Below are 26,378 nucleotides of genomic sequence, written 5' to 3'. Positions count from 1 at the left end.
TTTGTCTTGTCGAGACGTAAGTTATTGCAAATATTTTAAATTGGACCACAAATACGCAGTATTTCATTTCGGAAATTTTTGTACGAATTCAAGGATTGCTGAAAACCGTTAGATTTTCGATGTTCTTATTTAGGCTTCTTCAACGCAATACAATAAATGTACATATATATTGTTTCACTTAAAAGTCAGCCTTAACTACAGTAGTATATGGCCATTTAATTTTTACTCAGCAGCTTTGCAGCAATGTCCACTTCCTTCGCTTCGCGATGACACAAACACTTCCTGTGTCCCGTAATGTTGATACACAGTTGTCTTATTTTGTACTTCCTTGACAGGGTGCGCATTGCTTAGCAACAGACGATTTCGATGACCAGGGTTGTTCCAGAATGAACTCAAGTTCTGCCCGTGAGTAACCCGTGCTGTCACCTACACAACTTTTTAACAGTTGACGTGGGCCACGACAAGTTTGACCTTGGTTCCAGTGTCACGTTGGAGGAGGGGGCGTTGGGAGAATATATTAACACCTGCTTCTGTTTTTAATATCCCTACCTTTCTACGCGATTGTTGGGTAATATTTAAATGGTACACTCTGTATTCTATATTCTGTTGATTATATTTTCAACATTAACACTTTCCTGCTGAGAACGCATTCTGTGCGTGTCAAATTATAATAAGACTGTTTTTACTGCTAATATTTTTGTGAAATAATGCAATAATGTAGGTGAACTACTCATGCAAATGTTAGAGCTTGGTGTCATGTGTGTGCTCGTTGCAAATTAAGCAACGGACTCAATGCATCTTCTTGAACTCTCTGTTTATTTTGAGTTTCTGCTGTAAAGCGTTCTGTTTTGTGTTTTTTTTGACGTAAATACGTCTATATTTTAGGGTCAGTGTCATTCGGCAAAAAGTGAAACGAAAAAGTGTAACTGCATTGTTATGTTACCTTGGAAACGTCAATTGTTTACTCGACATTGTTGTTACCTATAAAACATTTCATTACATTCCATTACCTTACATTACATTACCTTACCTTACCTTACCTTACCTTACCTTACCTTACCTTACCTTACCTTACCTTACCTTACCTTACCTTACCTTACCTTACCTTACCTTACCTTACCTTACCTTACCTTACCTTACCTTACCTCACCTCACCTCACCTCACCTCACCTCACCTCACCTCACCTCACCTCACCTCACCTCACCTCACCTCACCTCACCTCACCTCACCTCACCTCACCTCACCTCACCTCACCTCACCTCACCTTACCTCACCTTACCTCACCTTACCTCACCTTACCTCACCTTACCTCACCTTACCTCACCTTACCTCACCTTACCTCACCTTACCTCACCTTACCTCACCTTACCTCACCTTACCTCACCTTACCTCACCTTACCTCACCTTACCTCACCTTACCTCACCTTACCTCACCTTACCTCACCTTACCTCACCTTACCTCACCTTACCTCACCTTACCTCACCTTACCTCACCTTACCTCACCTTACCTCACCTTACCTCACCTTACCTCACCTTACCTCACCTTACCTCACCTTACCTCACCTTACCTCACCTTACCTCACCTTACCTCACCTTACCTCACCTTACCTCACCTTACCTCACCTTACCTCACCTTACCTCACCTTACCTCACCTTACCTCACCTTACCTCACCTTACCTCACCTTACCTCACCTTACCTCACCTTACCTCACCTTACCTCACCTTACCTCACCTTACCTCACCTTACCTCACCTTACCTCACCTTACCTCACCTTACCTCACCTTACCTCACCTTACCTCACCTTACCTCACCTTACCTCACCTTACCTCACCTTACCTCACCTTACCTCACCTTACCTCACCTTACCTCACCTTACCTTACCTTACCTTACCTTACCTTACCTTACCTTACCTTACCTTACCTTACCTTACCTTACCTTACCTTACCTTACCTTACCTTACCTTACCTTACCTTACCTTACCTTACCTTACCTTACCTTACCTTACCTTACCTTACCTTACCTTACCTTACCTTACCTTACCTTACCTTACCTTACCTTACCTTACCTTACCTTACCTTACCTTACCTTACCTTACCTTACCTTACCTTACCTTACCTTACCTTACCTTACCTTACCTTACCTTACCTTACCTTACCTTACCTTACCTTACCTTACCTTACCTTACCTACCTTACCTCACCTTACCTCACCTTACCTCACCTTACCTCACCTTACCTCACCTTACCTCACCTTACCTCACCTTACCTCACCTTACCTCACCTTACCTCACCTTACCTCACCTTACCTCACCTTACCTCACCTTACCTCACCTTACCTCACCTTACCTCACCTTACCTCACCTTACCTCACCTTACCTCACCTTACCTCACCTTACCTCACCTTACCTCACCTTACCTCACCTTACCTCACCTTACCTCACCTTACCTCACCTTACCTCACCTTACCTCACCTTACCTCACCTTACCTCACCTTACCTCACCTTACCTCACCTTACCTCACCTTACCTCACCTTACCTCACCTTACCTCACCTTACCTCACCTTACCTCACCTTACCTCACCTTACCTCACCTTACCTCACCTTACCTCACCTTACCTCACCTTACCTCACCTTACCTCACCTTACCTCACCTTACCTCACCTTACCTCACCTTACCTCACCTTACCTCACCTTACCTCACCTTACCTCACCTTACCTCACCTTACCTCACCTTACCTCACCTTACCTCACCTTACCTCACCTTACCTCACCTTACCTCACCTTACCTCACCTTACCTCACCTTACCTCACCTTACCTTACCTTACCTTACCTTACCTTACATTTCATTTCATTTCATTACATTACATTACATTCATCTACCACAGACCCATCTTAAGCGTAACTAATTCAAGTTAAATAAGCAAAGTCTTAATCAAACTTTACTCAATTGTAAAGCGGGTATAAAGGAAATATTTAGAATAAAGCCAATATATAAACTTCCTTTCCGTATAGACGTATTTACGCCAAATTCTCCGGAACCGTGGTTCCACTATCACTTTTTTCACGTGGCCGACATAGAACTTTTTTGATAGCGTTTATCCAATGCCTGTGGTTGTGTTTCTGTTTTCCTGGGCATTTGCGTAATTCACTAGTTTAAGTAGAACAAATCGATGTAATTCAGGTCGTAACGTTTAATTGTAGAGTCTAGATTTTTCTCCCACATAATCCTTCAAGCGGCACGAACCAATAGAGCTTACCGAGGATGGTTATGGTTGGAATTTTATAGCTTACTCCGATAAATCTGAAAGTTTAAACTTCACGTTTTTTGTTGATTCCAAGGTGTTCAATGAATGTGTGCGCTACGGAAATAGGAGACGTCGCACATTGAACACATGCATACAGTTAGCTGGAAGAGTAAAATGGGTGAGAATGCTTGATAAATCTAGGCGTAGATAGGTTTATATTATTAAAATGGGACTGAAATATGGTGTGAGGCTTTGGACTGGATTTATCTAGCTGAAAGTGGGTTACGGTGGCTGGCTGCCGGGAGCACGCTAATCTTCAGATTTAATTAATTTTTCTCGGGCCGTGAAAGCTTCAGATCATAAACATTTAGGTTCCATAAATGTTGATCAAGTGAGTGAACATGGTCGAAGAAGTATTTTCGTTAGGATTTAGGTTTTCATGGCGGCGCGTATGGCGATGACTGTTTTGGGATTTTGCGTCATGTACTCTGGTAATGTTCACCAACGTTTCAAAGGTGCTTACTGTCTTCATCATCAGTGTTTTGTATGTACGACCAAATTATTGTCATTTCATAGGTATCCACCTTTTTAAAGCTGAAGTTGTGAATGTTGAGCCACTAGAGCTTTGTTACAGTTAAGTTGCAAAATGCAATTGCCATATGTCTGCACATCGGGCGTGATGATTTCGGATGTATTTTGGTAAGTATGTGAGATGTTACGTTTTATAACTGGCATGTTACTTTTTGTGTGTTCTTTCTTGTTATGGTCACGGCTTCGTATGATTGCCTTTTGTTTGTGTGTCTTTATACTTATCTGTTAGATCGACGTATCTTATTTTATTATGTTACATGTTTACTATTTGTGACCTAAATAATTAGAATGAACGAGAAGAAGGCGACAACTGGTGGGTAACAGATTAGCTACTGATGCTCACATTACTTTTTAAAATGCGTTTTTTGCCTGTGGTTTATGATGTGGTCAATGCCCCCCCCCCAAACGTTGATGGCAAACATTCACGATAACAAAATATTTATTGCTAAAATCGTACCTTTTCTGTATTAATTCGTTGTATTAAATTTGCTTTGTTTATTGGCAGGGTTTTATTGAAGCGGATAGAATTTCCAGTGAGGTAGAAGTTTACAGAAACGATCCGTTACTTGGATACCGGTCCCAATTAAGTAACGGAAGTAACGAAGATACCTGTGTTCCTCACTCCTGACAGACATCGCTTTTCATTTACTTGATTGAGTTGGCATCAAGATAATGGCGGTAGTTAACATGACTTCCGCGTAGCAAGATTCTGCAGGTGAATTAACAGTGATTGACTACTGAATTTCTCACTGCTTTGAAATATGTCTTTAAATTTATTTCCTGCTTTATTGCAGCTTTCGTAATACCGTAATGAATTATGTGATTAAATAAATGGCCATGCAACGTAGATTTAATGGTTTTAGGGTAATGTTTACGTTTATAATACTATCATTTATCATGGTACTCATAATCGCTGTCATCCTCATTGTTGTTATCGGTTCTTTGTTATTGCATTTCACTATCTATATAAAGTGGGAACGGAATGAAGACCACGTAAATATAGTATGAAGATCGTTTTGATTGCGGGGAAATCTATAATGCTTTGTTGTTACTGCTGATGTGTTTAGGCTTGTATCGGATATCCACGAGGAGCCGGGATAGCTCAGTCAGTATAGTGACTAGCTAACGTCTGGGGTTCGATCCCCGACGTGGCCAGAGGATTTTTCCTCTAGCCTCTGCTTCCAGACCGGCTCTGGGGCCCACCCAGCCTCCTATTCAGTGTGTACCGGGGTCCTTTTCCGGGGGTAAAGCCGGCCGGGGCGTGATGTTGACCACTCACCCTCATCTAGTGCCGAGGTCAAGAAATAGTAGGAGCTAGACCTCCACTCCCCCCAAACGACCTTCGTGGCGTGTACGGGACGGCTTTACTTTTTAATCAGATATCCAAGCACCGTAGGTGATAATATTAAGATTTTAGTGAAGTCCATTGTGGGGATGTGAATTGGCTCATCCATGTGCCAAACGTTGACAGACATTAATATATTCGGGTTTTGTAACAGAGGAAATTTCTTCAGAAGTTCCACTGGTTCAGATATTACGGCTGTAGGCCTAGAGACGAACGCACAAGAATCTTGACATGCAGGTTTGCCAACAGACAGTTAAGGATAATGATGATATTGTGTATGTTATTATTGTCCCTTTTGTCTTGATACTTGATAGTTATAGTAAAGTTCAAAAGCAATTAGAGTACTGATTGACTAGGCAGTGATTTGTAATGTGATGCCATGCGCGTTTCTTAGATAATAGGGTCAAGTATTGACACTTTTGAGCGCTATAATTAATGTTTTGATCGCATAAAAGGCAGTATTTTTGATTAGCTGAACAACTGCTAGCTTCTCATGCACTCGATCTCCTGAAGGTAGTAATTGAGTGTGTTATAAAATTGTGTCTGTGAAATTATGTTCAACGTAACTGGATGATATTGCAGGTTCTCACTGCAGCACGTTGTTGGTCTGGTTGAAGTTTACTGACGTTTCAGAGGTGCCTCCATCATCAGGGCGATCACCCTGATGATAGAGGTAGCAAGGACCTCTGAAACGTCGATAAACTTCTACCAGACTATACGGCGTAAGAACCCAGAAGACAGCTATTTTCTCTTTATTGTCATTGTTATCCGCGTTAAATGAAGTCCAGTGCTCTCATTCCTGTAAAATTCCTGTCCCCTTCCTAATTTTCATATCATCCGTGTAGGCCTACTTTTTAAATAAGATGGGAAGCCTGTTATGTGTCATGAAAGAGAAGAAATTGCAATCTGACGTATATAGGTCAGTCTGTTATTAAGTTTACATCACATGCTTTTATTGTCTTACATTAGATAGGGTTGTGTTTGTAGTCCACGTCATTTGCATCACCAAGGAATTAGCTGAAAGTTGTTGACACCCCACGAAGGCGGACGACCTAATTTGCTCGCCCCACCCATACTTGTATCGCTGAAGTCATGGTCTGGTTCATGAATGCCTGGAAATTAAAGGTAATGAAACCGTTCGGACTTGGCAACGAGCCTCTCTAATAAAAATCAACTTGCGAGGTCTGACAGTTACGTAACCGGTGTATTTGTGCAACAAATTTCAAATGATGTGTCTTTGATCACGTGAAAACGATGAGGCTCTTGTGTATCAACAATCGCTGGAATTTAATTTGTTTTATAGTTGCAAGAAATGTTTTTTTGTTTAAGAAAAGCACAAAAAATATTTACTTAGAATTCTCAGCAAGATTGTTGGAAACAAAAACACCTTTGGAAGAATTAGTGATTAGTGATGAGACTTGGTTGCTACGGTATGACCCAGAAACAAATCAAATTAAGTCTCGAATTTCCGACACCAGTAAGATGCTCCTTCATCAAACGTTTTTCCATTACCAACTTAGCCAAGAAAGTACTATCGAATAGAACCATGTTATCTTCAGTATTTGTGGATGTACAGGGCTAGTCTAAATGATGTTCCCAATTTGAAAGACAAGCTACTCACGTTTAATGAAATTCAGATGCACAAAATTGGTACCGATGGAAAGAGAAACTCTCCAAGTTTTGTTTCAGTACACCACAGGTGTTCAATGTGAGCCCCCTTGGTAACTCGGCACACATCCAGCCTCTAGTCGTGTGAACTTGCACGGACCCGCTCCACTGTTTCCTCGCTTACTGACGGGCGGCCGGTTGACTTTCTCTTACAGATGCAGCCCCTTTTCTTAAATTCGGAATATCACTTACGAATTGTATGCCCACTGAGTGGATCTGCCGCAAACTTTGTTCGGAAATGCCGTTGCACACTAATAACAGACCAGTGAACGTGGAAATCCAGGACACAAAGGCTCCCCTGTCTTCAATGGCAGCCATTTCCTCTCACATCGCCCCTGGCGGCGAACAGTGTTACTACGCGGCCTCGAAGTATACCAACATAAACTTGGAGAGTTTCACTTTCCATCGGTACCAATTTTGTGCATCTGAATTTCATTATACGTGAGTAAGATGTGTTTCAAATCGGGAACATCATTTAGACTAGCCCTGTATATTCGTCGAAGAAGGCTAACATTTTGGCCGCGGAAATGTATATTGCATCGTAATGATACGTCACTCCTTTAATCACTTTAAGTAGCACTTTGAAATCAGAGCCTGATTTGGTCACTTGAAACTTTTAATTTTTCCAGAAATAAAGATGTCCATGAATAAATATACGACTTAACCGTATTGATTGTAATTAAGTTTCCTTGTAGAATCAGTACGGTTATTTAATTGTCATACCTCGTTTGATTCTTAATAAAATTAAACGTGTTCGTAATACAAGTTAGGACATGTTTTCTGCTGTTGTAGTTTATATGTTATTTAAGTGATCTGCTTAGTATCAGAAGTTATTTCGCTGTAAGGACGACTGTGTACGAAGCAGGCCAAAGACCTGTGCTTCCAATTACGACTGATTGCTTGCTTCTCCGAGAGTTTAACAGCATTATTCTAAATACAATTAGCGTTGAGCCAAAATGCTCGGTACGTTTTATGTCACTTCTTGCCTTATATGGGATCAAATACTTCATTGTTTACTCGGCGATTGGTGAACCAGTTCAATCCAGTAAACTTCCTCGCATCCATTTTAATATTATTTCGTCTACCTAGCATTCAAGAAGTATCCGGTTCGAATCTGGATCTGTGACTGGCTATTCTAATTTTGTTTTACTTTGTTAACGCCAGGCCTGTGACGGAAATATACGTTCTCCATTCGTAAAGCCTACAGATTTTTTTTTCGTTAGGGTTGCGTTTTAAGTGAAACACACTGTATAATTGCTGCTGTTTCTTGGCTCTACAACCCAATTTCGAGTTTTCGCCGCCTCCTTTTCGGAGGTTTTTCTTTGTCTTTGAAATGTGCACTTGTGAGTATTGAGTGACTGTGACAATTTCTACTCAATCCTGATTTGACTGTCAGAGCCATCTAACAGTGAATCAGGAGACTTGGGTGAGAAATTTTCTTACGAAACATCTCGTTTATGCTCGTAAATCTACTTCCTATCCGGATTTTTATCACCCTTTAAAATCCATCGACCTCGGCCGAGTTTGAACCCGCGAACCTTGGGTCCAGTGGCGAGCACGCTAACCACTAGTCCACCGAGGGCGACACTCTGTATAATTACAACTACGTTATATTTATATATGATGTATTACAGATGAAAGTTAAATATGAAGGAAATTGCCTCTACCTCAGAGGCGGTGTTAACAGCATCGAAATATCGACTGTTAACAATGTCAGCTTTCACTTATTTGCATGAAGCCGGTTTTCATTGTCTTTTGAATAGTGACATTTCCATGGTATGTTTAACATGGTTGCTTCTTTGATAGGATGCACCAAGGAAGGCTGATCTGGTGTTTGTGGTCAGAGAGTGTGAGAACGGGTACATGGCTAGAAGCAAGTTTACGAACGGGTGGAAAGATTCAAATGAGGGCGGACGAGTCTGGTCGACCATCGGCTATAACATGAATTCAAGTTACGTTACAGACCGATCAGAGTATCTGGGTAACCAAAGAATCATTATTGATTAAATTTCACCTGTAATGAGTATCTGTTGCAAAGAAGTGGTTTTAATTGTGATTTAAAGTCCAACCGGAATTGAGAAACGTGTGATCATTGGTCCAAATTAACTGAAACGCTGACTGTTATGTAGAAAAACTAAATGTGTAGAAATGACCGTGTGATTGTTTTTGACTTAAATACGTCTATATTTTAGGGTCAGTGTCATTCGGCAAAAAGTGAAACGAAAAAGTGTAACTGCATTGTTATGTTATGTTACCTTCATTATATTACATTACTTTACATTACATTCAGCTACCACAGACCCATCTTAAGCATAACTAATTCAAGTTGATTAAGCAATATCTTAAACAAATTTATCTCAATTGTAAAGCATGTATAAAGGAAATATTTAGAATAAAGCCAATATATAAACTTCCTTTCCGTATAGACGTATTTACGTCAAATTCTCCGGAACCATGGTTCCACTGTCAACTTTTTAACGGTTTGTATACAGTAGCCTTTAATTATTTGGTTACAGTTTATCGGAGCGTTCAATTTATCTTATCAAATACGTCCATATGCTTATTTCACAGTAATCTTATTATGACATGTTATAATTATATTAATTTAACGACCTTCGCAAGAGTCGGATCGTTATTGTTTAGCGAATAATAATAATTCAATTCATTTATTAGAGTGCTTGGCAACAGCCAAAAGGGGCTAATAACAGCCAAGCACTAAAAGTAACAATACAAAAACAAATGAAACAATAAACTAAATATATAAATGTACAATATAATAATAATATACCAGTTCATTAATTTGTTATAAAATAATTAACAGTAAATGAGCTAAATAATATGAATAAAAGTGAAACATTAAAATACAAAAAAACAACAAACAAACAAATAAACTAATTATATAAATGTACAAATAATTCAACTCATTTATTGCTAATAATCAACAAGAAAATGGGCTGAATAATATGCCTAAGTATATAATAATTAAATTAAAAACAGTTAAATGTAAACAATACATACAAAATGAATAATAATAATAAAATACAGATACATTTTACAAGTTTTCTGTGCTTTTCTTCGCAATTGCATTTGTGTTATCACTTTGTAATGGCATTATTTGCGAAACTCTTACCATTAATGAAAATTTATTTTGTTCCACCCTGTTGCCTTCCATTTCATAATACGCAGGCCGTGATTCTTTTCTTAATTTTCAATCCATGCACAGTAAGTTGAGAGGGGAAGTAGGACATAATGTTTGTGTTATGAAATGCTACCATCCATTGCGGAATGTGCCAGCCAGAGCCGCGGTATCTGCTTCGCGTACGAATACTAAGTCTTGAAACTGCTAAAATGGGTGCATATTCTTTATTGCTTCAAGCCAGAAAGGGATATAACAAATGATAATGCCACACCTGGTATTGTATCCCGAAAAAGGTTAGTCTCGAGTTGAAATTTCGGCCGGGAGACTGGTTGAGTGTGTTCTTGGTTTCCCTCAGTTCTTCCAGGGAAATGCCGGAATTTTACAGTAATTTAGACCATGACCGAGTATTTCCACATCCTTTCAAATTTATCATTTATTAATTATGATATCGTTCGAGACTTTATAGTCTGACCTCCTGACAACGTCTTTAAATACAGCACAAACATACTCCAGTGATTATAATAGCCTGTGATGGTAGTCTTTGACTGTGAGCGGGATGGTGACGTCGAATAGCATCGCGTTCTCTTGAATGAATAGTTCTATTTATGTCCGCATAACCATTCACTTTGGTTGAGGTGATGACCTGTGATACTGAAGTCAGCCATTGGACACAGTCCTGAGCCAGTTACATTCATTACAGCCCGTTTTAACTTCCCTGGCGTGCTGCAACCTCTGTCTTTCATTATTCTGGTTTCCGTATCTCGATTGTCGTACGCTTGTGTGTGAGCAAGGTCTTAAATGCAAAGCACACTGAGTCTCAGGTTATTTTTGTGTAATTAAATCAAATGAGATGAGAGTCCTGGGCGAGTAGATCTCCTGGAGAAATGTGAAGTTCATACAAAATTTTGGTTAGAATTTTACCAGAGGGGCCACTTTTGAGATAGTAAGTGGACAGAGACTGTGGACTGCACTCATGTGGCTCAGGCTAAGGGCCAGTGGTGGGCTCTTGCGAGCGCGGTACCCAAGGGTTTGAGATTTTATAGGATTTGAGGCTTTCACGGCGGTGAGTCCGAAGATCGCTGTCTTGTGGTTTGTAGCGACGTGTGGTCTGATAGAAATTTACCAACTTTTTAGAGGTCCTTGCTGCCTCCATCTTCAGGGCGACGAGTCTTGTCTTAGCTGGGGGTTTCTTCACTTGCTTTCAAGGAAGATTTTGTTATGGTGCTCTGAACCTCAAATCAAGTTGGCCCAACGGTCCATTGCTACAGAATTAAATTAGTCAGAACAGGCGGATTGAAAGGCACCTCATGAGTCTCGCACTCTTTGAAACCACGTGCGTTGATGTAATAAATATTAAGAACACTCATATTTTGAAGTTTTATTTTAGGGTTCCGATAGGATGGAGTCATTAAATTTTAATGCTTCTTGTACTACTAACATGTTCTGTCAGCCTGATTTTGTGTTGTCTGAAAGAACGTAAAAATTTGCATGTTTTTCTAGGTTCGTATCGCCACACACGCTCACACCTTAAAAACGCTGTATTAAATTGGTATAACGGGTTTTTTCTGTGTCAGATGTTCTTAGAGCTGCAATGCTTACGTTATTACAGTCTCCAATATGGGGTGATCTCCAGTGATCGTACTTAGTGATGTATGTTACATAAATACGTTTTAGTGAATCAGGAGTCTGACAAACGCTGTCAGGCCTCTTATGGGGTGTTCTTAGAAATCCTGTTAAAGCTTTAGATAATACGTTATTCTGCTTGTTTAATAGTCATAAAACCCGATATTCGTAGGCAGTTATATTCTGTAGTGAAACATAAGATGGGAGGCTGAAGATGGGTGTCTTATGGGTTGTAGCCTGGTAGAACTTTTACCAGTCTACAAGGCGTGAGAACCTCAAATCGTACAAGATGGGAGGCATTTACTGAGAAGAAAACACGTGAATAGTGAAGACAGAGGACACGTATTTTATGAAAAGAACTTTTGAAAATAATTTTTCGTTGTAACCGTTTCTCGTTGTGTCGTCAGATTAAAGAAAAGAGTTATGCAAATTGGATTCTCGAGATTCTCGAGACATATTTACGAGGGTCGCTCATTAAGTAATGCCCCACATTTTTTTCCTCAGAATATATTTATTCAAGATGGCTGAAATTTAGTGACAATATAAATCAATGTTTCCTTTACACATACTATTTTTTCACATAGTCCCCATGAACTTGTACGGTTTTACGCCAGCGTGGAACAAGTGCGTGCATGCCTTGCCGGTACCAGCTCTTGTCCTGTGCACGTAGCCATGTCCTCACTGCTTGAATAACGCTCTCGTCATCTTCAAACCTTGTTCCGCGGATAGCATCTTTAAGTGGCCCAAAGAGATGGAGTCGGAGGGTGGATGGGGCAGCACCGTTCAACCAAATTTGGTGATTTCTTTCCGGGTTCTCGGACTTGTGTAAGGGCGTGCATTGTCATGCAGGAGCAAAATTTCTGCTGGATGCTTGTGAGGCCGAACTCGTCGGAAACGCTTCTTGAGGGTTTCCAGGGTCATAATGTACGCGTCTGAATTGATGGTCGCACCTCTTGGCATCACATCCACAAGAATGACCCCATCACTGTCCCAAAAGACAGTCATCATGACTTTTCCGGCGGAGGGAGTTGACTTTAATTTCTTCTTTCTCGGTGATAGAGGATGATGCCACTCCATTGACTGCCTTTTTGTCTCCGGCTCAAAGTGGTGTATCCAGGTTTCGTCACCTGTAATGATCCGGGACAGAAAGATCTCTCCCTCAGCCTCAAAACGCTCCAACAATTCAGAAGAAATCATTTTCCTTTGAATCCTGTGGTCTGCTGTGAGACTTCGTGGAACCCATCTTGCGCACACCTTCGAATATGCAAGAGCCCGGATAATTGCAATTACACTTCCATTACTGACTGAAAGCTGTTGGGCCAATTGTCGAGTTGTGATGCGCCGATCCTCACGAATAATGGCATCCGCGCGGTTCAACATGTCTGGAGTGGTGGCTGTGGCAGGACGCCCAGAGCGCGGCAAATCACTGAGCTCGGTTTCTTCACTTCCTGAAGCTTTAACTCTCTTAGCCCAGCGACCAACGGTGCTCCTATCGACTGCACAGCTTCCATACACAGCACACAAACGTTTATGAATGTTCACCACAGTTTCTTTTTCAGCAAAAAAGAATTCAATTACAGCTCGTTGCTTGTAACAAGAGTCGTTCACAGACGCCATTTTAACAGTTCACTACAGCTCCGCTATCGGTTGGAATCATTTGAAACTCCGTACACGAACGCGGGAAACATCAAATCTCAAGCATGTAAAAGTGCACTTTTCTATCTTCATTATTGGCTGAGAAAAAAAATGTGGGGCATTACTTAATGAGCGACCCTCGTAGATCGAATAATTTTCTGGTTTGTTTCCTGTGCTAGTGAATGCTTGCATACTGTCTTCGAGGCATCAGTCGCCTTTGCCACCACATGATATTCACTCAGAATGTCTCCCAGCGTTTTCATAAGCGTATTTGTAGAACTGCTTGATCAATCGTTGAACAGATACTAATGCTCCTTTTGAAAGATTAATGTCACATGTTTACACAGAACAAACTGTACCTGTCTCGTACGTCCCATGTTTTCTTTTCATTGTCATAAGAGACCTGATTGAATATCTGCATCTGAGTTGTCACGTCATATGACGTCATATGAATTGTCTTATTGTTCTCTGCTGAGAGACGTCAGTTTCAGGTGTGGAGCTGCGTAACTGAATCAAAGGCTGAACTTCACCAAAGTTACACATTACCATCGTTTAAAGCCGAACTGCTTTCTCTATGTGGATGTCCGAAATAGAATGGTCTGCTAACGATTAATTTTTTTCTGATTTGTTCTGCTGTATTTCAGTGTGTAGAGTACCGCCTGACCACGAAAGTAAGACAAAAGACTTTATATTTTTCGTTTTTCAAACTTTTAGCGGTGCTAACGCGGTGAACATGAACGTTTTTTCCTGGGTCAGGTGGACTTCACACAACTGTATCAATGCTTTCCAAGTGGCATTCAAGTTTGTACACAACATGAAGATGGGTTTCTAGTGGGTTGACGCTTCATGTAGTCTGGTGGATGTTTATCGATGGTTCAGAAATGCTTGCTGCCTCCATCATCAGGACTATTATCGCCCTAATCATCGCGATGGTCGTCCTAATGATGGAGGCAGCAAGTACCTCTCAATCGACGGTATACTTCTACAAAACTTCAAGGCGCTAGAACCTACAAGACAGCAGTCTTTATACTCGCTGCCGAACCTCAAATACATTAATTTTTGAAGGCTCAGGAAATTTCTGCTGGTGTCTCACCACTGACGCAGGTTATATCTTGAGGTATATCTTTTCAGCTTTGTCTATAACCTGTTGCGTATAGGTTCAAGAAAGTGAAAAATTGGCCCTTCATTGCTATCTGAGAGCCTGAGCCTGGGAAGACGATGAATACGAACATTGGGACATTAAACCAAGGTTTAATATCGGAACCACGCACCTCTGTGCGGATGCTTGAGTGGTAGGCCGACGTGGTCCTTCATGTGGGCTTGCAGGCTGGTTCACTGACCTTTCTTTATTACAGGATATGGACTCGGTTTTCTTGTATGACAAGTGAATTTTTGTGTGTCTGTATGTTGAAAAGAATGCACTCCATTATAACGTCACACAGGTTAATGACGTTTACATAACTAACGTGTTGCTGCATGCTGGATCACGAAAGTTCGTAGCTCTGGCTGCGGTTGTGTCCCGAGTCAGTTTCGCATCCAGTTTGACATTTCTTTTTATATTTCCGGCCTGGTACGTCTCCATACGTCATCTATGTTCCATCCATCTCGTCCACCTCGATTTAACCATCCTAAGAATATCAGCTGAGCTGCTGGAATAACTCACTCAGTGTAGTGACTGGTCTACGATATTGACGATCGGGATTCTATTCTCGAAAGGACAGGATTTTTCTCTTCGCCACAAGACCGGCTCTGGGCCCATCCAGCCTCCTGACCACTGGGTACCGGGATTATTTTGGGGAATGAAGCGGTCGGGCGTGAAACTAGTCACTTACCTTCTTGTGGCGAGGTTAAGAAAGCGTTCAGCCATGCCTCCACTCCCCCACACGTATACATGTCATGGTACTTATTTCAATACCAGGGCCAACTTTACATTTACCTTTAAGAAAATTAGAAGATAAACCCGAATTCTAAAGTTGTTCATTTTGTAATTTATAGTATTTATTTTGCTGTTTTGATTGTATTATATTCAGCACTTTCTTTTCAAAAACCCTCAGTGTGGTGTGCAATGTTTGTATGTTACTCCATGAAAGTAAGAGAGAAAGCAGAAAAACAGGTGAATTATAGTTTGGAATATTTTAATTGTTAGGTTTCTAGAATATATTTCGTAATATACTACTCTATCGATAGTAGTCTTCTGGGTTCTGACGCCATTTGGTCTTCTAGGTGGTTGGCAACGTCTCGGTTGAACGTATTGACTCCATTTTCGGTGTGAGGACCGCCATCTTCACCGCCGTGAGAACTTTATATCACACATATTTTGTCTCCGCTTCTGCCGGCCAAGTGGTCCCTTTCCAGCTGTGTGACTCTCTTTGATAGTCGCTTACATGGTCAGCAAAATTACCAATTTATGGAATTCGAAGGTTCACAAAATATGTACAGTAGACTCCCGATTATCCGGGTTGGTTGGTAAATATATTTTACCGAATCGAAACCCCCGGATAATGAAAATGAAAGAAAAACATGCAAATGTAACAAATACAGATATGTACGACTTTAATTCTTAAAGATTTACTAATAACCGAAAGAATTTTGTATATATTTTAATACAGTACATACCAACTATTTCTGAAAAAGGATTCAAACTAACAGTAATTACGTTCTGTCGTCGTAAAGGTTAGGTTTTAGAAACAGTTTAAGTGTTCCAAGTTTTACAACAGATTTTCTGAATTAATTTTTAGGTTTAGTTTAAACCGGATAGACCCCGGTTATTCCCCCCTCGGATCATCTGGAGTCTACTGTAAGTAGAAAGTTGGCCGTGAGTAATAATAATGTGATGTAGTACTTAAAAACATTTTTATCTCTGTGTAAAGCAGTATCAGCGCTACACCCTGCTGGCATGACATCCCACTAATATCTCCGATTATTCAAATACGTATATACGCCCTTCTGACATGATTCATTTGATGTGGTTAAGAGTTTAAGTTACCATTTTGCTGTCATTCAAATTGATATGAATATTTCCTACTCCTACTACCAAATTCTTACCTACTCCTTCATTTGCTTTCATTGGAAGGCAAACGTTTTTCGCTTCGTCTCCAGCTTTTCAGCCTGACTTGGAGTACTCGCAGACGAGTTCCCCCAACTTGCTTGCCGTTACTTATAAGATGTTACTAGCCTCTGGTGTGAGAGCAGATATTCAGGAGAGTCAAGTGTATATGATATGTGACCAGAATGTTAATAGTTTCAATGCTGTCATTTCGTCCGTAGTTTGTTAGTGAAACACATCTTGGATTTACGTTTATCACACACATTCTTCATTCAGGTCGCATTGTGTTCGAGGACCCGGTCATGGTTAGTCGTATGTGTGTTCACAATGCGGCACTTGGCTAATGACATGTAACCGAGACCCACTGAGTTCTTATTGGTTGAATTGAAAGTCCTAAATATTCTTGCACAAGAAAAAGGCGTACAATTTACATTATCTGTTGTATGTATGTTATAATAGTAGGATAATGTTTATGCGCGTTTTGCTTTATAACCGATGTCGTGGTAACGCTATTAACAGATTTTATGCCTTTTGAACATAATTATAGAATGCCGTTTAGACTGTGTTCTGTATAAATTGACAATCCTAGCCATGGTAACGTTATTAAGAGATTTTCGGCCTTACGGTTTGCATGACACTGTAAACCCACTGCTTCCTGTGTGTTTTTACCCCAGTGTGTAGCTCGTGACAGTTATTATTACGTACAGAAATTCGACATATTCCGCATTTAATGTAAATTTAAAATTTAAAAAATGATTGCTGCCTGGTTTCATTTTTTCGTGGAACTCTGTTCTTATCATTATTATACTGATATATTTGTTTACATTTTATTTTTTAACATTAGTGGCCACGTTTGGGATCAAACCCAGGATGTTCTGAAAATTAAACTAGTAGTACAAGGTGACAAAAATATAGACTGTGGTTTAAATGCAAGAAACGCCATTTCTGAGTATTCGTTTTGATTTCTGAAGTACTGTGCAATTTCACAGCTATAGATACATATTTGCATTGAATGATCTACAAGATCATTAAATATGCAAAATCGTAAGTACTGGAAAATATGTTTACACTGTTTGTATTTCGTTATACATATGGAGACCCTTATATAATATACAGACCGACAGACACAATGGGCATAACATGTGCCTCTTGCAAAATAGTACACAAAACTAAAAAAAATTGCATCTTTTTCGAATTGTCGATTCCAAAACGTAGTTTCGATAATTTAAAAAATGTTGGTCATTTTTAAACCAGGACAACGGTAGTGGCTTTGCCCTTGGATTTATGACGTCCATGATCGTGGAGTAGATATTACGATGTGTAAACTATTCTGTAACATTTCAATAGCTTTCATGATGATGTATATGGCAACATATCTAAAACACTGTAAAGGGTTTTTTATCAGTGTGCGACGCAAGGAAGGCGTTAAACCCTCTGCTGTTCTGCACAAAAACGTAGGCTTATACCCGCAGTAGTTAAACACTTATGTTTACAATGCAGGCTATATTTAAGCAATGACTGTCTCTCCTTACCAGCCGATTGTGGTACTCAAGTGTCATTTCAGGGCTGCATCTTCCGCAAACTACTAGAAGAGGACGAAGTGATCTTCATTAGTTGTTTTATTCGCTTTAAACACAGCGATAACTATATTTACAACGTGCTTTAGCATTTAATAACTAACTAACTTAACCCGTAGGTTCAACACCGATAACTCCAAAGCCCGCCACCGGCCACGATCCTGAGCCAACTCCATCCATTTGCCATCCTCACAGCCCACCTCTCAAAGATCCATCATGATGTTATCCTCCCATTTCCTTCTTGGTCTGCCCGGGGTTTTTTCCCCAGAAGGATTCCCTACCAAAATCCTGTGTGCACCCCTTCCCCCATGCGTGCTACATGTCCAGCCCATCAGAGTCTCCTATATCTCACTATCCTCATTATGCTAGGTGACCCTTACAATTCACGAAGCTCCTCGTTGTGTAATATACCAAATTCCGTACCTATTTCGACCGTGCTAGGTCCAGACATCATCCTGAGCACCTTGTTTTCAAACACTTGTAATCTACGTTCTTCCTTCAAAGCAAGAGACCTTGTTTCACAACCATACAACACAACCGGCAAAATTATTGTTTTATATATCCTGATATTTAGTGTTTTAGATAGCAAACGAGATGATAGCAGTTTTTGAACAGAATAGGAACAAGCCTTCCCCGAATGTATTCTACTCTTAATATTATCATGGACATCATTTCTATTTGTTATTGTTGTTTACAGATACTTAAATTTTTAAACCTGTTCAAATGATGTGTTACTTATAATTATGTTCTGCCGTTGTTGCTGATTTTGATCCCGTATTACGCCGATGTATTTCGTTTCGTATAAATTTACTTCTAGGCCTATTTCCTTGCTTAGCCTGCTAGCATTTAATAACAATACATTTTTTCACGGTGTGTATTTCTGTTTTTCATGTTATTTTCAGAAGAAACAGCTATTACGTTCTTGAATATTATTGACCTGTTGACTTTTGTAATGTACTAGAAGTGCTGTTTTGTTTGAGGTAAGAGCTGAATTCTCGAATATTATTTGCAAGGGCTTCGTTCTTCAGATCGGAAACTCACCTACAGTTTGTACGTAAATAAAGCAGTGCTTCAAGCCAACCACAGGCTTGGGAAATTCAACACAATCATGAACAAGTCCTCTTCTAACAATCTATAAAACCCTCAAACGATCAATAACAACGAATACGGCCCCGGCCTGAGGATATGTGGCCGAAACGCACCTCAATAAACTCCAAGTTTTTCATAATAAAGTACTGAGAATTAATATTATACTCCCAAGGGTAACGCCAATCGACATTTTGCATCAGCAAACTGACATGGAGACGATTAAAACACGCTTCTGCAAACTAGCACGTAAATTATATTTTAAAAGTCAGTTCATTGAGAATGCTCAAGCCAGACAATTAGGTTAGTATGATCCTATGTCTGATAAACATAAAAGACCGCCGGCCCTGTTAGGGGACTTATCTGTTGTACGGCGAAGTGTTCATATGTGCCACACCATTTACACATATTCAAATAAATTAAAGTCCTGTTTGGGTAAAATGCTCCTCATTTTAGCCGTATGTTCATGGAGGATGCTCCAGAGGACCTAGTCTCTAGGCAGCATTTAAGACTGCTCCCGCCATGGGACACACCTAGAAGCCGCACGACTGAGAAGACAGCTGAAGAAGATCATGCAAACATAATCTGAACTTTATTACATTATACTGTATTATTGCATCCAGTGTATTAGAGCTTATCAGTAAAGCCTGTGGCACTCAAGTTAGGGAAACCCAGGTGGCGACTATATTCCCTTTCGTCTGCCGGGCTGCTGGCTTGTAGTCAAATGTGCATCCGGAAGGTCCTGTGACTGGCCATCTCGACAGTTTTCCTGTCTCTAAGCAAATGCTAAGATGGTTCCAAAGTTCTAAAGTGCTACTGAATGCTTCTCATTCAGTGATCCCGATTTAGATCCATCAAAATTTACCCCATTACTGCGTAGGGCACTAAAATACTTACTTAACCTTCCAAATTACAGCTTCAACATTCACTGAACAAGCAAATCAAAATTCTGCTGTGTCTGTAATCAAGCTGTCACTTCACTGTTACTCTATCCTTACTAGAAGGACGAGCGGCCATTGCCTGGGAACGTTCTAAGTATAAGATGCTGTTTCTCCCCCTCCCCAGAAATTAAGTATCTCTCACTTCTCCCCCATAAATTTTCTCTTTGTTCTACTGTCTTGTCACTTCCACAGACCGTTGCTGTAGTTCTGTTAATGACATTTTATTGCTGGAGGGGAGGGGCACAGTTTGGAACCCAGCCGTGGGCCTGAACTCCTGTTTGAGGTGTATGGTTATTCTGATACTCCACGTGTGTATTTTCTGGTATAGGACATCTTACGTAATACACACACTTGTAGCTTAATATTTCTGGTACTCTGCGCGTGTATTTTCTGGTATAGGTTATCATACGTAATACACACACTTGTAGCTTCATATTTCTGGTACTCCACGTGTGTATTTTCTGGTATATATGCCATCTTACGTAATACACACACTTGTAGCTTCATATTTCTGGTACTCCACGTGTGTATTTTCTGGTATAATCCATCTTACGTAATACACACACTTGTAACTTAATATTTCTGGTACTCTACGCGTGTATTTTCAGGTATAGGTCATCTTACGTAATACACACACTTGTCGCTAAATATTTCCTCCTGCGTAAAATTTGAAGTTTGGTTACATCTACCTTGAGTTTTATCTGAGGCCATGCGATCTCACGAACTGAACCCATGACCTGTAGAAGAAAGTGAGTGATGTGTCGAGGATCCATGGCAGGAACAACTGTATGTCGGACGACCGTTGCTTGTACTGTCGTTATAACGAGGGATTGTTAGATCAATAAATTGAATTTCGGGCTAATTATAACGAACTTCGCACGTTGTTATTCTTCCTATGAATAGCTCGTTCATCAATCATTAAGTTTATTGTGGAATATTCTCCATGTCATATTTGCATGTACACTCACTACTTGTGGTCTACTGATGTTGTCCTACTTCGACATTAATTACGTCACTACAGCGGATAAGTGCGTGCGACGCGACGTCCTAGTAAACTGTAGAGTAGTTTCAGGCTGCAGGAACCACAGTTATATGTGACAGCTTCGCAATAATATGCTGCTTCCATCTTCAGGCCAGTATGTTTCTCCAAAACGTTGATATCCACTTACGAATGCACATGATGTCAGTTGTGATCATCCTGTGTTAAATGATATAAATACAAAAATCTAAAACTTTTCTTACATTCACGCAGGATTATTTACTTTTGTGTACGTCTTTTCCTGTTGATGCGTCACAGATCGATCGATGTAAAGTAACAATTAGTAAATTGCCCGTTAAGAATGACGGGAAGAATATAAAGTAGTAAGTATACAGTCATAAAAATTGTCCCATATCCCAAAATTCTTCATCAACATTGTCATCGCAATGGTTATAACAACACATAAGGCTCAAAATCCCTCAATAGCAAAACGATCATCATCCTTCAAGCATCGCTTATTTATAGAAATATACAATTTGGCTGGTAGTTTAAAATAGTGTAAGGGCATATGTTGTTTCCCAAATGCAGTTTTGTTAATGTGCATTCCTGTAAAATATTTATGGTAATTTATGACTGATTAAATATAGGCCCTTAAAACCCAAATGTTAGCAACTGGTAATTTTTATGGATAGCGATTTTATGATATGAAAATTACTAATTCCACGGGACAGATTTATTCCTCGAAAACTGATGTAGCCCAGCTAGTCAAGACGTGTTCTGAGCTATAAAATTAATTTCATATCATGAGTCTTTGTGTAAGATCTGTTTTAATAATATTGTGCCATCTACGCCTAGGTTTTCCAGGTGATCTCTTTCTTTCCATGTTTAATTTGTATAAATATTGAGATATAATTTATGTTCGTCTTCTTTATCTTATTCGGCAGTCTTTCTGGGAGAGATAAATTGTAAAAATTGCGTATCTATTTTAAACATAGTATCAACCTTACGCGTCTGTTCTGATGGTCTGTTACTATCTTATGCCTGTTTTATAAAGTCTGTCTAAAGATCTTCGTACATTTGGTTAACAACGCTTAATTTAGAAAGGATTATTGAGTGGGGAATTCTAAGAACATGTTTCTTTTGAGTTATGTCTGATTTTGTATGAATTCCATAATTCCTTTATGTTATTTTCTTAGCGATGTCTGAATTCCTTTCATAGACAAAATGAGTAAAACCTGTTGTTTTCCTCATGAGTTAATTTATTCAACCGTGATCTTCTTTTCATATCGTTTACGCATCGAATGTTTAGTTAAAATTATACCATGTGGAAAACAGTTTTAAATAAATGCTGTAGAGTACATGCTAATGAGGTCTGTATTTTATATATTGTAGTAGTCGTTTGGTCTCATGGTAAGGAAAAAAAGAGACTACATTGAGTCGATACAAACCAGAATCAAATTTGCCTTGACACTTTTAACACAGACACTTAATGCTAGTTGTAAAACGAATCCGAAAAATTACTTTCGCGGATCTAACCCTAGGTCGGACGAGCATGGCTACCTTATCATTTTCTAAGTCTATGTATGCATTTTGTGCAAATGACGCATAAACTTATGAAATAAGTCCATCTGATTGTTTCTATATTTTCTCAGCAGCTTCGGACCGAACACTAATGTAGAATATGAAACTGTAATGTGATATATCCAACTCCACAGTTACTTGTGTCGTCTGTCTCTCAACGAAAGGTACTTAAAAATGTAGTAATATGACCGTATAACAGTACAGCAGTATTGCTAAAAAGACACCTTTGTCATCCGCAGGTCTGCATGCTAGATCGAAGTTGAACGAATTGGGATACGAGACACTAGACGCCGAATGCAGAAAATTAATTCCTTTTTGTGTAGATGTAAGGCTGTTTACTTTCACGTCTGGCTTCTTTTCGCCTGTGAGTTAATCCTGACACAGCTTGCTTAATCAAGTGATATTCTGTGGAAACTTGAATGAGGCGAGGTCTTTGACAGCAGGGTGTTTCGACCTTGCAGCTTACGACTCCAGGCTATTGGTGTTGACTGTAGTTTATTGAATCTGTTGTTACGCTTGTCACTTTTTAATTTAGAAAAGAAACAACACAGAGTACGTTTCTCTGCAGTGGAACAGTCGTGTTTATATAATACCGCTCCAGGCAAGCCTCATGGAAATCCCACAGGTTAGGAACCGGGATGGAATTCCGAAAAAGATGGGTTTATTATTTTTAACAAGTGTTTATAACGTATAATTCGTCTGTGCAGAAATGTTTCTGTGTGACATAACATGTGGTTGAATAGTTACCTCTGGTGTTGAGGACAACATCGACATAATTCGAGCATTTTTGGGCATAACAAAAACGATATATTTTTGCTTTATGTAATTCTAAGCTCAGCAGTAATAATTAAGGGTTGTATGGGGGCCCTAGGGGTTTCTGGTTTATGAATTGAAAGCTCCTGCCTCGTCAAAGACAAACTTAGTTTTAAAAGGGTGTTTTATAACTGAAGAACGAAGTCTGTGAAACACAGACTTTCGTGTTTGTCTTTTTAACCACGTTTCATTCGTAAAATTAAATCTTGGATACACACTATCTTATTCTGGATAGGTCCAACCCGAATATACCACTCTCTGGTCGCAGGTTTCTAAAATGTAGTCGTTACAAGGTTTAACATTTATTCAGTTAATACCATCTTCATCCAAAGTTATGTGGATAATTCATTTTCGTTATACCTGAAGAAATTTAATTTTAAGATTAGGAAGAGATGAATAACAGCAAATGAATTTCAGCCCCAAATATTGAATAAGATGCCATTGATTCTATTTGTGACGCAGTGCTGTATATCAACCGACTGATGATTATCGAGTTGGCTGCCGGAATATTTAGATAATATGGAGAAGAGTTCTTCATCACTCGAAGATTTATTATAGTATTAAGAAGAGTGCATCGCTGGAATATAATGTGAGCTATAGTAATCCAATTCACATCTTCATACCCTATCAGACAGGGCATGACGATATGGGCACTATCTGTTAAGGAAACGTTTCAATATTATCCTCTAATCTACGCCTGCGTGTCCCAATTGTGCGTTTTGAAATCGCGTAATTACGACATTAGTCAAATTTTATTTTACGGTTTTTTCGTCGTTATAATGACTTGACACGATCATGTCTAGGCCAACGTCTGATAGGGTTTCTAAGCGAAAGGAATTTATTGTACAACCTATCGCGTCCAGAGTTGTAGCAGCCAGTTACAAATAACACGCGAATGCCAACCCACTGATAATGAAGTCAAGATGGGTGCAGTCTCGTTCTGACCTGTCAGACTCACCTTGAATAAAAACTAGTTTGGTCAGGCCATCAGCTCTTAGAGAATTCAGTTTGGACCTTGGCCTCGACTTCTTTTGTGTTTTTTTCTTGTCTGAAGTGAGAAAAGAGAAACTCAAAATGTCTGTCGTTATCTCCACCAGTGTGTATTTATCATGAATATGTTAGTATGCAGTATAGCCCAGTTGGTACCTGAGTATTTCAGCCTGTTTTATGACGAAAGAGCTAGTTGACTGGTTTGAAAGAATACACGTTGTCATGTGAGTTTAGTTCGAAATTTGGCCCGTTCTTGTCGAATTTGTGATAGAGAAAATTTAAGTTGGTACCTCCTCGAAGGTATCACCACCTTGTCGAAGGAAATTTGCCGGGTGAGGAAGCTTGCGTGCTCAAATGACCCTTAGGGCTATGCCGGCCGGAGCTTCGGCTCATGGTAGGGTTACCCAAGCCGGACAGGTCTAAGGCGATGCGTCAGACTAAGAGTGATACCCTGGTTCTCCAGGTTGGGGGTTGGGCGTAAGGCTAACAACCTTTCGCCGTAAAAAAGCACCGTTACGAAAAAATTAACTAAGCCTCGGACCAGGACGGACTCTGTAACAACAATAACAGATCAAAATAATATTCACGAGGAAGTTAGGAGGAGACTAAATTCCGGAAATGCTTGCTACTTCTCAGTTCAAAATATTTTGTCTTCCCGTCTGATTTCTAAGAACCTGAAAATTAATGTATACAAAACAATAATCTTGCCTGTTGTTTTGTATGGGTGCGAAACATGGTCTCTCACTCAGAGGGAGGAACACAGATTGCAGGTGTTTGAGAATAGGGTGTTGAGGAGGATATTTGGGCCTAAGAGAGAAGACGATGGGGCATGGAGAAAACTGCATAATGATAAGCTTAAAAATCTGTACTCCTCACACAATATTGTCAGGGTGATTAAGTCGAGAAGAATGAGATGGGCGGGACATGTAGCGCGCATGGATAGGACAAGAGGTGTGCACCGGGTATTGGTTGGGAAGCCTGAGGGGAAGAGACCACTGGGGAGACCTAGACGTAGATGGGAGGATAATGTCAGGCGGGATCTATGGGAGATAGGAGTTCAAAGAGACTGGATTATGGTGGCCCAGGACAGGATCTGGTGGAGGGCTTTGGTTAATTCGGTGATGAACCTTCGGGTTCGGTAAGCCATCTAGTTAGTTAGTTAGAAAATTTATGTAGATCAGTTTTTCAAATCTCTCACAAATTATTTCACATGTTATTGTCAGGCTCACATTTGGAAAATTATGTTCTCCAAATTAGATAACGTCTTTCTACTCTTGTTCAGATTCTAAGATTTCTTATTCATAACACAACTAGGTGTACCCAGACTAAAGTGCCAGATGTGTCCACCAATTCTTGTCTCTTCTACGTTACTATCTACCCATGTCTTTGAGTTGGCACCGCGTCTGCAAATATACGAGCCATCCTATTGAATTTCAACATTTCTTTTCAGACGCATTATTGAAGTGAATAATACTTCGACGTGTCATGTATAATGATGCGATTTAACGATCACTCTGTCACAGAACGTTACTTGATGCACATGGTGTAATGAAGGACGCAGGCGGATGTACCCCATTCTGCTTGATGTCATATTGATGGCGCCGCCTGTATGGACGTTGAAGGGTTCTACAAATAAACATTCGTTTAACACGGTTCACATTAGTTTTTCATTTTCGTGTCAAATATACGAGTTGTTGATACTGGTACACACCACATTTGTCCTCTGGCGCCGTGATTAAAACGAAATTGCTGTTGAACAAGTGTCTTTAAACATACAATTCTAACTCCAGACATTTGTTTAATACGTAATTTGCGTTGGTGTCCACGAAATACATGCATTTTAAAGTCTTGGATTTTAAATAGGCATATAGACACATAAACTGTTTCTATTTTCATTGGATTCATAACTTAAGATTTAGAGTTGATAAAACACTCACTAATCAATCTTGTCACGGTCGGTGAATTATGGGACAGAAGATTGGATGGTGAGAGAAGATAGACCTTATCAGTTGAAATGTCTTTCATGATGGAAGCGGCAGACCGTAACATAAATCAAGAGGTAATGACATTATTACAGCTAATACTCGTAATTTGTAATACCTCTTTAGACGAAAC

General features: G+C 39.8%; 2 protein-coding genes and 1 long non-coding RNA gene across 4 annotated transcripts in view; all 3 read left to right on the top strand.

Annotated features, from left to right (window-relative positions):
• The window catches only part of Nca (neurocalcin homolog), a 238,737-nt gene that overhangs the window by 125,825 nt on the left and 86,534 nt on the right, over window positions 1-26,378 (top strand). The window lies entirely within an intron of this gene.
• The window catches only part of LOC110828465 (neuronal calcium sensor 2), a 231,238-nt gene that overhangs the window by 125,829 nt on the left and 79,031 nt on the right, over window positions 1-26,378 (top strand). The gene's annotated exons all lie outside the window — the stretch shown is intronic.
• Window positions 2,780-9,267, top strand: LOC147874051 (uncharacterized). Its single transcript, XR_015534738.1, has 2 exons — window positions 2,780-6,310; window positions 8,660-9,267. It is a non-coding gene; the product is annotated as an uncharacterized LOC147874051 (long non-coding RNA).

The sequence above is a fragment of the Zootermopsis nevadensis genome, unplaced genomic scaffold, assembly GCF_977971745.1.
Source record: "Zootermopsis nevadensis isolate Lab colony 2312 unplaced genomic scaffold, Znev_1.0 Znev_ptg000011l, whole genome shotgun sequence".
In the NCBI taxonomy this organism is placed as follows: domain Eukaryota; kingdom Metazoa; phylum Arthropoda; class Insecta; order Blattodea; family Termopsidae; genus Zootermopsis; species Zootermopsis nevadensis.
Note: the sequence above shows the minus strand (reverse complement) of the source record. Positions and strands in the feature narration are given on the sequence as shown.